The 12,252-nt window shown below is 40.1% G+C and overlaps 1 protein-coding gene and 1 pseudogene across 2 annotated transcripts in view; one reads left to right on the top strand and one right to left on the bottom strand.

Annotated features, from left to right (window-relative positions):
• Positions 1–12,252, top strand: part of Grm8 (glutamate metabotropic receptor 8) — an 858,268-nt gene that overhangs the window by 449,108 nt on the left and 396,908 nt on the right. The gene's annotated exons all lie outside the window — the stretch shown is intronic.
• LOC129677587 (small nucleolar RNA SNORA17) lies at positions 7,921–8,046 on the bottom strand (annotated as a pseudogene).

Below are 12,252 nucleotides of genomic sequence, written 5' to 3'. Positions count from 1 at the left end.
AATGTGTTAACAATAGTGACGAACGTATTTCTGTGTGTGAATGGCAAGGAAGCCAGAGATGCAGATGACTCTGTCCAGGGGGAGTATATTGATTAAAAAAAAAATGAGGCCAGGTCAAGAACACTAAGGAAAGCACTCAGAAAGTTAGCAGCTGAGTGTAGGCGTGAAAAGTATGAGCGTTCTTAGAAGCCCTCTGGCTACACATGGTCCGAGAATAAAAGGGTAAGATGTTCCTTTTACATTGAATAACTAGAGGGTTAATGGTGTTCTGAACAAGAGCGGTTTTAATGGACTGATGGACAATGAAACCAGAAAACAGTGGATTAAAAAGCACACAAGAGGAGATGAAGTGGAGCCAGTGAGAGGAGATAATTCTTACTGAAAATCTTGTCTGACATATTGATATCATGAATCTCTTGACACGATGCCCTTGGGAGGACTCAATATCATTTCTGTGTGACTCTTGATAAAACTCAAAAAGTTTCCAAATTTCTATCATGGAAAAAAAATATGTGACAAACCCAAACTGAAGGTCATTCACCAAAGTAACTAATGAAGTCTCTTGAAAAGTGCTAAGATTATACAGAGCAAAGACAATGGAACTGATGGCAAGCACAGGGAAGTATAGAGAAATAGTGACCAATCTCAAAAACAAGATCCTGGACTGGATCCTGGAAGAGAAAACAAGATGAGTTCAAACTGGCCAAAATGAAAATGACTTTCATTCAACAGTTTTGAACCAATTATTTTCTGCTTCTGCCACGTATTAACGTTAGGGGACGTGGCAATGGGTTACACTGAGAGTTCACTAACTTCCAAATTTTCCTGTAAGTCTAAAATTAGTTCAGAAACACATTTTGCTCTGAAAGGAACAGGAGAGATGGAAAAGGTTGGAAGCAGCACGAGGCTGAGGAGAATTTCAAATTAGCTGTAGAGATAAAAATGATTGGTAATATTTCTAGGATATTATCATATTATGTATGTGTATTATGCAAAATGCCTATGCTATGCAAACAATTTTAGTTGTTTGAACATAAGTGTATGGTGGAGGAAATCTGTCTTTGCTGTTTGCTGTTCTGCTTTTAAACACACAGAAATGGAGACATGAATGAGGTTAAATCTGACCACACAAACAGCAAGCAGCAGAGCTGGCATTATGAAGCTGACCTGCAAATTCACTATGTATTTCTTTATAGGGCGATCTGCAGTTAGGCATGCTTAAAGACTTATTCTTCTGTGTTTGCATATATGTGTGTGTGTGTGTGTATGTATGTGTGTAGATATGTATGTAGGTAGGTAGGTATGAGTGAGTGCCTGCATCTATGTATATGTAACCACATACATGTCTAGTGTCCATGGAGGATAGAAGAGAATATTAGATCTCCTGAAACTGGAGTTATAGCATATTGTGCGTGCCATAGTGATGCCTTGAACCAAAGGTAGAAGCGTTTTTAACCACTTTGCTATTGTTCAAGTCCCCAGATCTTTAACTGATTAAAGCAGATATTATTAGATGGAGAGAAAGAAAACACAAGACAGAGACAGGATAGAAAGTAGAGTGCTAAATGCAACTCATAAGAAGAGTAAATGGAGTTGGCTCATAGCAGATACAGCTTCCACGGAGCTGAGGAGTAAACAGGCAGGCAGGCAGGGTGTGAGCTGTGGTAGGTGGACAGTGTCCTTTGGTTTCTTCGTGAAGTAGGACTCGATGATCCAGTTAGATAACAGTAGAGTTGGACACTGAACAGGAGAGGCTGTAATTTGCCAGTGCGAAGGAAAAGAAACAGAGCTGGTCAACGCACAGAGAGGACAGCCGGGCTGTGTAGAGGGCAATGTGGCAAGAACACACCTACCAGCATGTGTGGCATCTTCGCAGAGGTGTGGCTTTACAGTGTGTTCTGTGGCCCACCGTTAGGCACTGTTCATTTTTCTAAGATTTGTACTTTTGCTGAGCGCTTGCTAGCAAAGTAATTGATTAAAAAATAGAGAGATATCAATAAGAAAGTAGTTGGATAAGCAAACTCAAATCTAGTAGCAATGATGGAGGACAGCTGAGAATTTAGGGCAGTCAGGGCGCTGTCTTAATTTTTATTGCTCATGCTTTTCACGTAATGACTAAATACTTCTAGTAGTTACGACAGTTCTGTGCATTACCTACTATTATATTTTCTAAATGAGATCTATGTTTTTATTATTTAAATATAATTCACATTTAAAGATATGATGTGTTGATAAATAAAGATATCACAAATACGTTCTCAGTTTTGTAAGTTATATTTTTACATTTTGTATAGTATTCTCTTTGAATCTATTAACTGCAAAGGGTTATGAACTTTGAGTTTTATTTTAATCTCGTTTAAATTAAATAAAATTAAACAACCATTCTGCAGTTTTAATAACTAAATTTTAAGTGCCAAATAGCTATGTGTTGCTAGTAGCTACTTTATTATACTGTGCACTATTGAAATTTTAATTATGTTTGAAAATTGCATTGGAAGGCACTGCCATAGAAGTTTTTTAATTTGGAAAGTGAATGTTGCTTTTCTAATTAATATTTGCTGAATGCTTAGAAAAGATTTTTTTTATCCCAAAATGCAAAGAAATGTTATGTTAAAAATTCATTTGATATGTCTATAGATTTTCTAAAATTTTATTTCAGATATAAATATATCTGAAATGTTTTGTCACATGGGATTATCTGAGACCTAGTGTATTTCTAAACTTTCTGATCAGTAAAGTTTAATGAATTTGAAATTATCCTCAATGTTTAATATTCAGCATTAAATATTTATGTTTTATTTATTGGATATTTATTGCATTGCACTGAATTTTTAGTTAGAACTGACTTCACTTTTTTAATTTTTTATTTAACTTTTATTAATTACACTTTATTCATTTTGTATCGTCCCCTAACTTCACTTTTATGAAGTGGTTTTCAACAGTTGTAAAATGGGTTTTGTGTTTGGGAAGTTGTAGGGAAACAAAGTCAATATGGTTTGTGTGTGTGTGTGTGTGTGTGTGTGTGTGTGTGTAAAAGAGAAGGCACAAGGGGAGAAGTACAGTGAGAAAGCATAGTGAAACTGTTGTGAATGTGTTTGGATGACGCTCTGGTTTCTTCTCCTGAGTAATCAGCCTCCTTTTGGTTCAGTTACTGAGTGGGAGCAGATGAAACCAGAAAGACTTCCTAGAGGCCCACTCTAGTTAGAGATCATACAAGGTGACTCATTCTGAGGCATGGGCAGCTGCACAGAGGAGAGCGTCCCTCAGAGGACAGAGCTGACCGCTGTAAGGAACAATTGAATGAGGAGAGAATCAGTGAGTGACATTCCAAAGTATAACTGTAGCTGGGTTAAATTTTCCTCAAGGTCTGCCGATAATGACCCAGACTGATAACCAGGAGAAGCACAATGCTGGGAAATTCCGATAAAAATGCTCTGCTGAAAATCAATAACCACATATTTAAGATAAAGGGAGGGTCCCTATAGTATATCCCATAGATACGACCATATTATGAGTTAGTTAGTATATGAGTTAGTTCCTGATTGTCGTTGAGTCAGTTATACAAGTTTCAACTTTTTCTACAGTTAAAAATTGTATTTTTGAAGTAATTTACAGTATATATGTAGCATATATATATATACTGTAAAAATAGTACATATATACTATAAAAACAAAAACATTTTGTAAAAAGCTGTAAGTACAACTTTCAAATATTTCAATGTATGATAGACCATATTCTTTATACAGAGTTAACTTATTTGACACTGACAGAATCAACCAAGAAAAATGGAATTAGTATATTGAAAGATTTGACATTTGATATTTTTCATTGCTACTAAGGATATATAAACTAGTTTAGTGGCAGTAAGCAAGACTAAATTATTTTTTTGTTCTGAAATTACATTTTCAGTTACATATTCCTTGAAAAGTGTTTAACAGAACAGTTGATATTTTTCACTTAAAGAATATAATCAAGCCCTAAGCCAATGTACAGAAAATTTAATTTAGATTTCATTGTTTTTAAGACATACTTCCATGAATGACTTCAAGTTATATTTCCTACAATTTGTTGAAAGTAAATGCATCATCTGGAAACAAATTTCATTGTTTGGCAGATGAAAATGAGACATATGTGGTAATATTAAAGTTGACTAAAGTATTTCTAATAAAAGTGTTATACTAATTCATGGTATACCCTTGCACATTCTTTTCTGTTTATCATTCTTCTATATTCTGAATTAAAAAAGAAACCACATCTTAAAGATCTGAAATTTTACTTAGTTATTCCGTATGAAGTGTTAAACTAAAGATGATGGAATTTAAGACTTTTGTTTAGTAACTCACCTTTGAATGCCAATTTTTATTTTGTCTATAAGGCTTTGAAAAACTTGATTTGCTGTAAACTTATTATGGTTTGGAAAATAAAGTGTGGCTCAATGAAGAAAAGGAAGAGAACATCTAATTACGTAACCATGTAACTAAATGTAAGGAGCATGCATTGCTTTCTCTTACCCCTTTCAAAGGATAGTTGACTCATCTCCATGAAATTAAGTCTTTTCATTGAGGTGAATTATTGACCCATAAAAACAGAAATGATCAAACGACCTCCCTTTACCCAGTCTCCTCAACTGTCTGCTCTAAAAAATCAATCGCTCAAAGCTGAGGATGGTGAGAGAGGCCCGGACCTGCTCAGAGGATGATGGATGGGATGAAAGGAGTTTTCGTAAACGTGGGACCTCTAGAATATCTTCCGAGTTCACTGGGATCCGCCCATCGATAACTCTCAGTACATTAACTGAGCTTTAGAAACAAATCAGATAGGCAAGACCCCATCATAATTTCTGAGGTAACTGAAGACTATTTTGAAAATATTTAAAAGATATTTACAACATTGAGTAGCTGAATTCTAATGAGTATTTCTCATGATAACATTTTATTGTAATTCTCCTTACTATAAAAAATAATTAAATTGTAATTGTAAATTGAATGGCTTATATGTTTGAAATTAAAATAACAAAAATTGTGGTAAAAACTCACAAAAGCTAAGAAAGGTCCATATTTTAAATTAAATTTTCTTTTGGCAATTTAATACATTTGTATAATGAATTCTAACTTCCCTCAATCCCGGCTCTCTTATCTAGTCCTCCTACTGCAGTCAAGCCCTCTCCACCCTACAGATCTCCTTTTACAGTCACCATGTTTTACTTTGCCCTGTGAGCACCTGTGTTTGACCAGGGGCATCTGTGTCACTATGGGGTTAGAGCTATCCAGTGGAGCCTAGTAGGCTCACCCGTGGGCCCACAACTGAAGACAATGACTTCCTGTCTCACAGAATCTAATAGAAGCCAATTGTTCATGAGAGATTAACAGGGCCCCACGAGTCCCTCTCCCATCCATGACTTATTGTTGATAGGGCCAGTCTTGTGCAACACACAGTTTTGTGAGTTTAGGATTGCACCGGCTGTTTTCATGCCCAGAAGACAGAATTTTGCACACTCTCTCCAGGTTTTTCTCTCGTGTTATTTAGACCACCTTTTCTGCAGTGTATCTAGAACATAAGGCATGGGAGAGTTGTGTGAATGTCTTGTTTGGGTTTGAATGCCCAATCATCACTTCTCAGCACGTTGGGTGAGTTTCTATCTTCTCTGCCACTCACTGGGAAGAGAGGGTTCTCTGATTATAGCCGAGAGAAGCAATTTTTAATGGGTAGGAACAAATATTTAAAAGGCAGATTGACACTGTCAGTTCAACTAAGCAGTGGTGTTTAGTGGTCCTCATTCCTCTCCAGCTGTGTGTTTTTCATCAGGCTTACAGTGTGAGGCACGGATCCCCTCCAGTGGAGTGAGTCTCAAGCACACTCAGTGAGTGGTTGGGTGCCCTCTTAAATGTTGTGCCGCCGTTGCACCTTTGGACTGCAGTCTGCCTGGCAGATTGATGTTACAGGCTTCACGGCTCAGTAAGGCCTGTCTTCCCTCCCCGCCCCCAGCAGCCAGAGTAACACCTTCTGGTGTTAGGAAAGCTGGCCACGAGGGAGAAGGCTTCAAGGTTTAATTCCAGCCCGATTTCTCTGTCTCTTGTAAGCAAGATGTGTAATGCCTTCAACACTAGCCTTACTCCACCGATAGTGTCTCCCCAGTTCTGCTGGGTAACCGAGCGTCCTGACAAGACGCACTGCTGACAAGTACTGCATCATTCTGTGGGACATTGGTGTCTGTTTCGCCGAAAGCTCAAGTGTGAGAGAACCCCTTGTTTGGTACCAGGGATTTTGTTTCAGGAAGAGCAGTAATTAGAAACGAAATGTGCTTCTCTTCCAGATTATTTTCCTTATAAAAATATACAGGTGATTACTAACCATTCATTTTTATAAGCACCATTCAAGGAAAAGTAAAAATGAAAAAAAAAAGTTTATAAATATATAGAAACATGTGAGTGTTTAAAATTCAGTGTTGAACTTTTGTCCTTATATTAGATTAATAGCACAGAAGAATATATAGATGAGATCGAGCAATTATTCCTTTTTACTTTTGGTTGGCTCTTTGTGAATTTCACATCATGCACTCCAATCCTACTGATCTTCCTCTCCCTCGGTACCCAGTCCCACCCGTGAGACCTGGCCCCAACCGAGAAAAGAATGTGTAAGCTGTGGTGTGTCACAGGGTGTCTCACAGTATACCCTTTGTCCACAGTTCTTTGCTTTGAAGTACACACTGTGATGAATCATTGGTCTGGTATGAGACTTTTGGTTTCCGCTACTATACCAATATGGGAACCTCACTGGGACTCCTTTCAGATACCCTGGTGTTGCCCTGTGTCATGGAGATCCTGCAGCTTTGGATCTGTAGGACCCCTTCATACACTCCAGCAGTTCATAGATGGGATAGATGTTGGGGTGGACCAATTCAAAGCCCTGGATCTGGGCCTGAGAGGTATCTGAGCTGGTCAGCCCATCTCCCCCATTCCACCCTTGGGCCAGCTCAGCAGCAACCCCTGCAACCAGGGCCAGCTCTATTCTGCTGCCCAGGTGAGGGGCAAGGCCCACTCTCCCAAGAGTTGCAGCCAGTAAAGGGCATGGCCAGTTCTCCCACTCACATGAACCCCAAAGCCAGCTCTCCCACCTGCCATAGGTTGCAAGGAATGAGGAGGGGAGAAGGGAGTCTCTCCCCCTTCCATATTACCACACAGCAGACAAGAGTGGGCTGGCCGGCAACCCACTTCCCTCGAAACCTGGGCCGGTTCTACTGTGCTGCCCAGCAGAGAGAGGGGCAGGGCCTTCTGTCCCAAGGGCAGCAGCTGGTGACAGGACAGGACCAGCTCTCCTGCTTTCATGACTCCAGGGCCAGGCTACAACCTGTGGCAGGTGGTGAGGAGCAAGGTGGGGCTGTGCCAGATGTGGCCCCAGGCAGCTCTTGGGGCTCCTGCCCCAGGCCAGGACCTCACCATGGTCCCAGGTGACGTCACCAGCTACTCACATCAAGCTATTCCTCACTATCCTCATGTCTCCCCTTCTGCCTCTCTTTATGGTGCCCGTTTCTCTTTCTCTCCCATTTCTCGTGACCTACTTCTTCCTCTTAGTGGCACCCTGGGTCTCTGAGTGTCCGTGTTGTCTCAGGAGTGCTATATGCCCCCGCCTGTGCGTTATGGCACTGGGCAGAAGTCATCTCGTGCGTCATCGGCTCCTCCACCTCAAGGCTTGCGTAATGCTGGACTGGTGGTCATCTCAGGCTGGCTCCCTGTCTGGACACCATGTCGCCAGTCTGGCTTGTTCCTTGCCAGACCCCGTCCCGTGCTCGCCCCCCCCCCTTCACCCCATGTGAGGGTCACCTGTCTCCCGTTCACTCTATCTCGGGGCCAGTGGTACCAGGCCGAGTTCCTCTAATCTCCACCTTGCTCCTTGTCCTAAGAGCCCGCCCGGGCCTGCCTGGTGCCTGACTGGTGAGAATCTCAAGCTTGCTTTTTTCAGGGATGTCAGAACTCTGAGTACAGACACGGTCTCTCTCTCCTCTTGCCACCTACTGATGCCACACCTGCAACACCTCTAGAGGCAGGGTAATGAGAAATTTTTAAGGGGAAATATGGTATTTTGACAAGATTTTGAAAAAGTTATTTAAAATGTATCTGATGGAATGTTGCCTGTGAGAAAGATGTAGAAAACAGCAAGACACAATTATCATCAAAAATTTTAAAACATAGAAAATGTTACCCTCCACCCCCAACTCCCCACCATCATCATCATCGATGTTTATTGGTCACTTATGTGCCAGACGATAGGATAAGAATGTCTGTGTATTATCACACCTAATGATTGTGCTACATTGATATAATTCCGTATATTATCACACCTAATGATTGTGCTACATTGATATAATACATTGCATTGCCGTCATTTCTCAGAAGAGAACTGAAAATTAGAGGTATTAATTAATTTTCCAAGATTTGATCTATAATGAATGGCAGAGCTAGTAATTCCTAAGTTGTGCATTTTCCACATTACTAAAAGACTTGGTAGAATTTATTGTGTTTACTTGTAGACAGAATACATGTGGAATTAACATCACCCACATTAACAGAGTTTATTCAGTGCTTGTCACAGCTACCATCAGAAACATTTTTCAGAAATTTGAAGACAGGCAAAAACTGAGAAAACTGAAGGAAAAAAAAGACTCTGGATTTATTGCGATCAGCTGTTGTTGGCATGAGAAGATGTTGAGAGTAGGCTAGCTTAGAGTAGGGAACCTTCTTTTGGATACTATATTGCTTTGTCCATCATGAGTTGGAAGTGGGAAAGGAACAGAACATTGAGTAGAGTTTGCTGGAGAGTTTATGGCCTACAATCTTATCGTTCATATTGCTGGGCTATTTTCCACTTATGGATTCTTTCATCCCCCTTTTGGGTTATTTTGACACTTGTAAGTGGCAAACTCTTAGGGGACGAGAGAGCAAGACCTCACATCTCAGGAACTGCCTAGTTGTTGTCATGGTCCTGTGTCACGAGATCTTAGCGCTTTAACTGTTGTAGCATTATTGCTAGCAAATGCGGAGAGAACAGATGCACAGATCCTAGACAGAATGCAAATGATCACCCTCCTCATCATCATCCTCATCATGCAAACACAAACAAGGATTAGTGGTCGCTGTAGGAGGAAGAAACCAGAAACTCTCAGGGCAGGTCACAAGAACAAATCCCAAAGAGTGAAAGGATCACCTTTGCAGTCCAGGCAGCTTTCCTCCCAGGTAAAGTATATAGTCTTTTCTGTCTTTCCTGTTTCATTGATCCATATAGAGCAAGAAGTATTAGAAATAGCATGGGTGTCACCAGGGATAACCAGCAGGAAATCTAGAGCAATTAGATTGTCCAGCGACACCTCCAGTGACTCAGGACTTTTACATACACACCTTTATGGCAACTTCTTTTTCAAATAAGTGCTAGTTTTCGTATGTGTGTACGCGTGTGTGTCTATGATTCTTACTGCTGGCACTACTGTTCTGATTGTTCACACAAACAAGGAATCGGCCATTCTGTCAGGTAAAATGTCTGAGATGAAAGGTTCATGTCTGAGTCAGAATTTCTTGACTTAATAATTTGAAGATTTGAGAATTCTGTGAAGAATATCTGAGACTATTATTCTCAAAGTACTCTAGGCATTATTTTTAAAATGAACAGGACCAGATATTTTGGTCAGAACAAAAGCCATGACTGAAAGGGTCAGTATGAGAGTCATGGGGAAAAAAATCAGTCACGGTACCGTTGGCAGCACTGTGTCATAGAAGCCAAGGGTTATATTTTAATTCCTATTATTCTCTGCCAGGGGTCAAGTAATTGGCCATTGTACAGTAACTATTATCGACCACGTTTAGAATTGTCTTGGATCTGATTACTAGGAGGTAATAATTGCTTTCTTAGTCTGAGTGAGAGGATATTTTGGTAAGACCCGGGCCGGATTGTTTGCAGTGGCGATGGCATCCGCTCTAAATCTCTGTGACGCCATTCCCTGAGACTACCATTCCTCACTCCTTTATCAGAGGACTTGGTTACATGTTATTTATAGAGCAGTCTCCAAGGTGGAGGGTCGTAGCTGTTGTTGAGGAGCATCTAGGGATGATGCAAGACTGTGCATTCCTTTACGTAACAAAGTATAAAGCGATATAAACTGTTTATAACAATTAAAGTCTATAGAAAATGTAAAGAATAATTAAAAAAAAAAACAGAAGGGACCAACTAAGTGAATAAACTCAATTCAACCAGAAATTAGGACTTTTAGTTAACGTTAACTGGACAGAAACTACCTATTTTCTGAGGCATCTCCATTTTATTCTTGGAATGTGACTTTTTCTATACTAGATACTTTCCAATTACTGTGGTAAGCATCATGACAAAAAGAGACTTGGGGAGAGAAGGGGCTACTTCATCTTGTAGCTCCCAGATCACAGTCCACCCTTGAAGGAAGGGAGGCAGGAACTTGAGCAGAAACCTTGGAGGAATGACTTGCCCCCGTGCCGTGCTCAGACTGCTTTCTGTGCCACGCAGGACCACCTCCCCAGGGTGGCACTGCCCACAATGAGCTGTTTCGCTGCAAAAACCGAGAAAGAATATTTCTCACGGATTTGCCTACAGGCAGTCTGGACAGAGGCATTTTCTCATTGCAATTCTTCTTCCCAGATATCTCTAGCTTGAGTCAAGCTGACAAACCAACCAACAAACAACAACAAAAATACAACAAATGAACAAACAAAACACCATCACTACCACCATCACCCCCAACAAAAACAACCAGGGTAGTTATTATCAAGTAATGCTAGGTCAGGGTTTGCCATTCTGTGTGAATACAGAAAGTTCCCCAATCTAGAAAAGATCTTTGCAGAATGTCCCTTTTTCTGGGATGTTCAGGGAGACAGCCAGACCACTCTGGCAGTGAATAGTAATGTGAGAAAGTAAGAAAAAACACCGACTCATGAATGGTTGGCTAAAATTATTATCATTGTTATTAACAATAATAATGATGATAACAATATTTGCTTACAGTCTGTAGAAGTATCTGCATTGCATGAGGAGCCAGGAGGTCAAATCAGTGTTCTGGGGACTAATTCAGAAACACTGTGCAGTTTAGAGGAGTTAAACCTTTAGAGCAGGAATAAGTGGGGCAGGATAAGATTGCAGTGAACGATGGGTTTTTACATTTCTCTGAAACTGAACTTCAAGCTCGCATTGTCTGGATCACATGTGCACAGACACTTAAATGGACTTTTTGTAGTCATAGATACCTAAGCAATGCAGCTTAAAGGAGCCATGTTGGCCTGCAGATGTAACTTTCTAAGTGTTCATAAGACCCTAGGTTTGGGCACTAGCTCAAAGGCAAAAGCAACAAATAAAACAAATGGAAACTGTAAATAAAAAAAACCTGCCTGTGATCCTAGGAAACTTATTTGTGGTGGCCTCTCGGAGGGCATTTTACGCTTAGTCAGTGCTAATAGGAAAACTCTGCACCCTGCAAAACCCAACAATACTTTAAATTGTCGTTTTCTTAGGGAAACAAGTTTGAATAATCTTTAACAGTAAGTATCTTCCCCTTTATCATCAAGGTACACCCTATGTGATGGGCTGACTTGGCAGAGTTATAATTTGTCTTTTGAGATGTTATATGTCTTTTTTCACTAAAGTAAAACCTTCAACAGATCTCAGTGCCCTCTGAACAGAAAAGAATATCATCTCCAACACTGCAGAGAAATGGGATCAGAGAGAGGTTTATACATCTGAATGTTTATGTGGGAACCTCAGAAAAATGAGAGTAGGTTTTTAGCAAACACTGAAGATCTGATTTCAGGAGTACCGCTATCTTCACCAGAGGGAGGTAGAAAGATGATAGCTTCACCTATTTCAGAACCCTGAAAAGATCTGCTGGAGTTTGGCCAATAGTTTCCTTTGGAAATGGGAGATGTTATTTGAGCTAGCTACTATAGGAAAGGGATGGCAGCATTTGTTGATGCTATTGAAACATATTGAAAAAAATATATCAGTATCTCACTCGCTAGCTTTCTTTTTTGGCAGCATGAGGATATTTATAATAGGCTAGCACAGGGTAAGGGAAGTCCTTTACTTAGAAAGCTTTTATCATAGAATGAAGTTCATGATTTGTTTCTGGCTTCAGAGGATTTTGGAAAAGTATTTGGTTGTATCTACCTTAATTTTAATAGATTCTTTTCCTGGTATTGTGTGTGTGTGTGTGTGTGTGTGTGTGTGTGTGTGTGTGTGTGTGT

The sequence above is a fragment of the Psammomys obesus genome, unplaced genomic scaffold, assembly GCF_907164565.1.
Source record: "Psammomys obesus unplaced genomic scaffold, mPsaObe1.curated_primary_1811, whole genome shotgun sequence".
NCBI classification, from domain to species: domain Eukaryota; kingdom Metazoa; phylum Chordata; class Mammalia; order Rodentia; family Muridae; genus Psammomys; species Psammomys obesus.
Note: the sequence above shows the minus strand (reverse complement) of the source record. Positions and strands in the feature narration are given on the sequence as shown.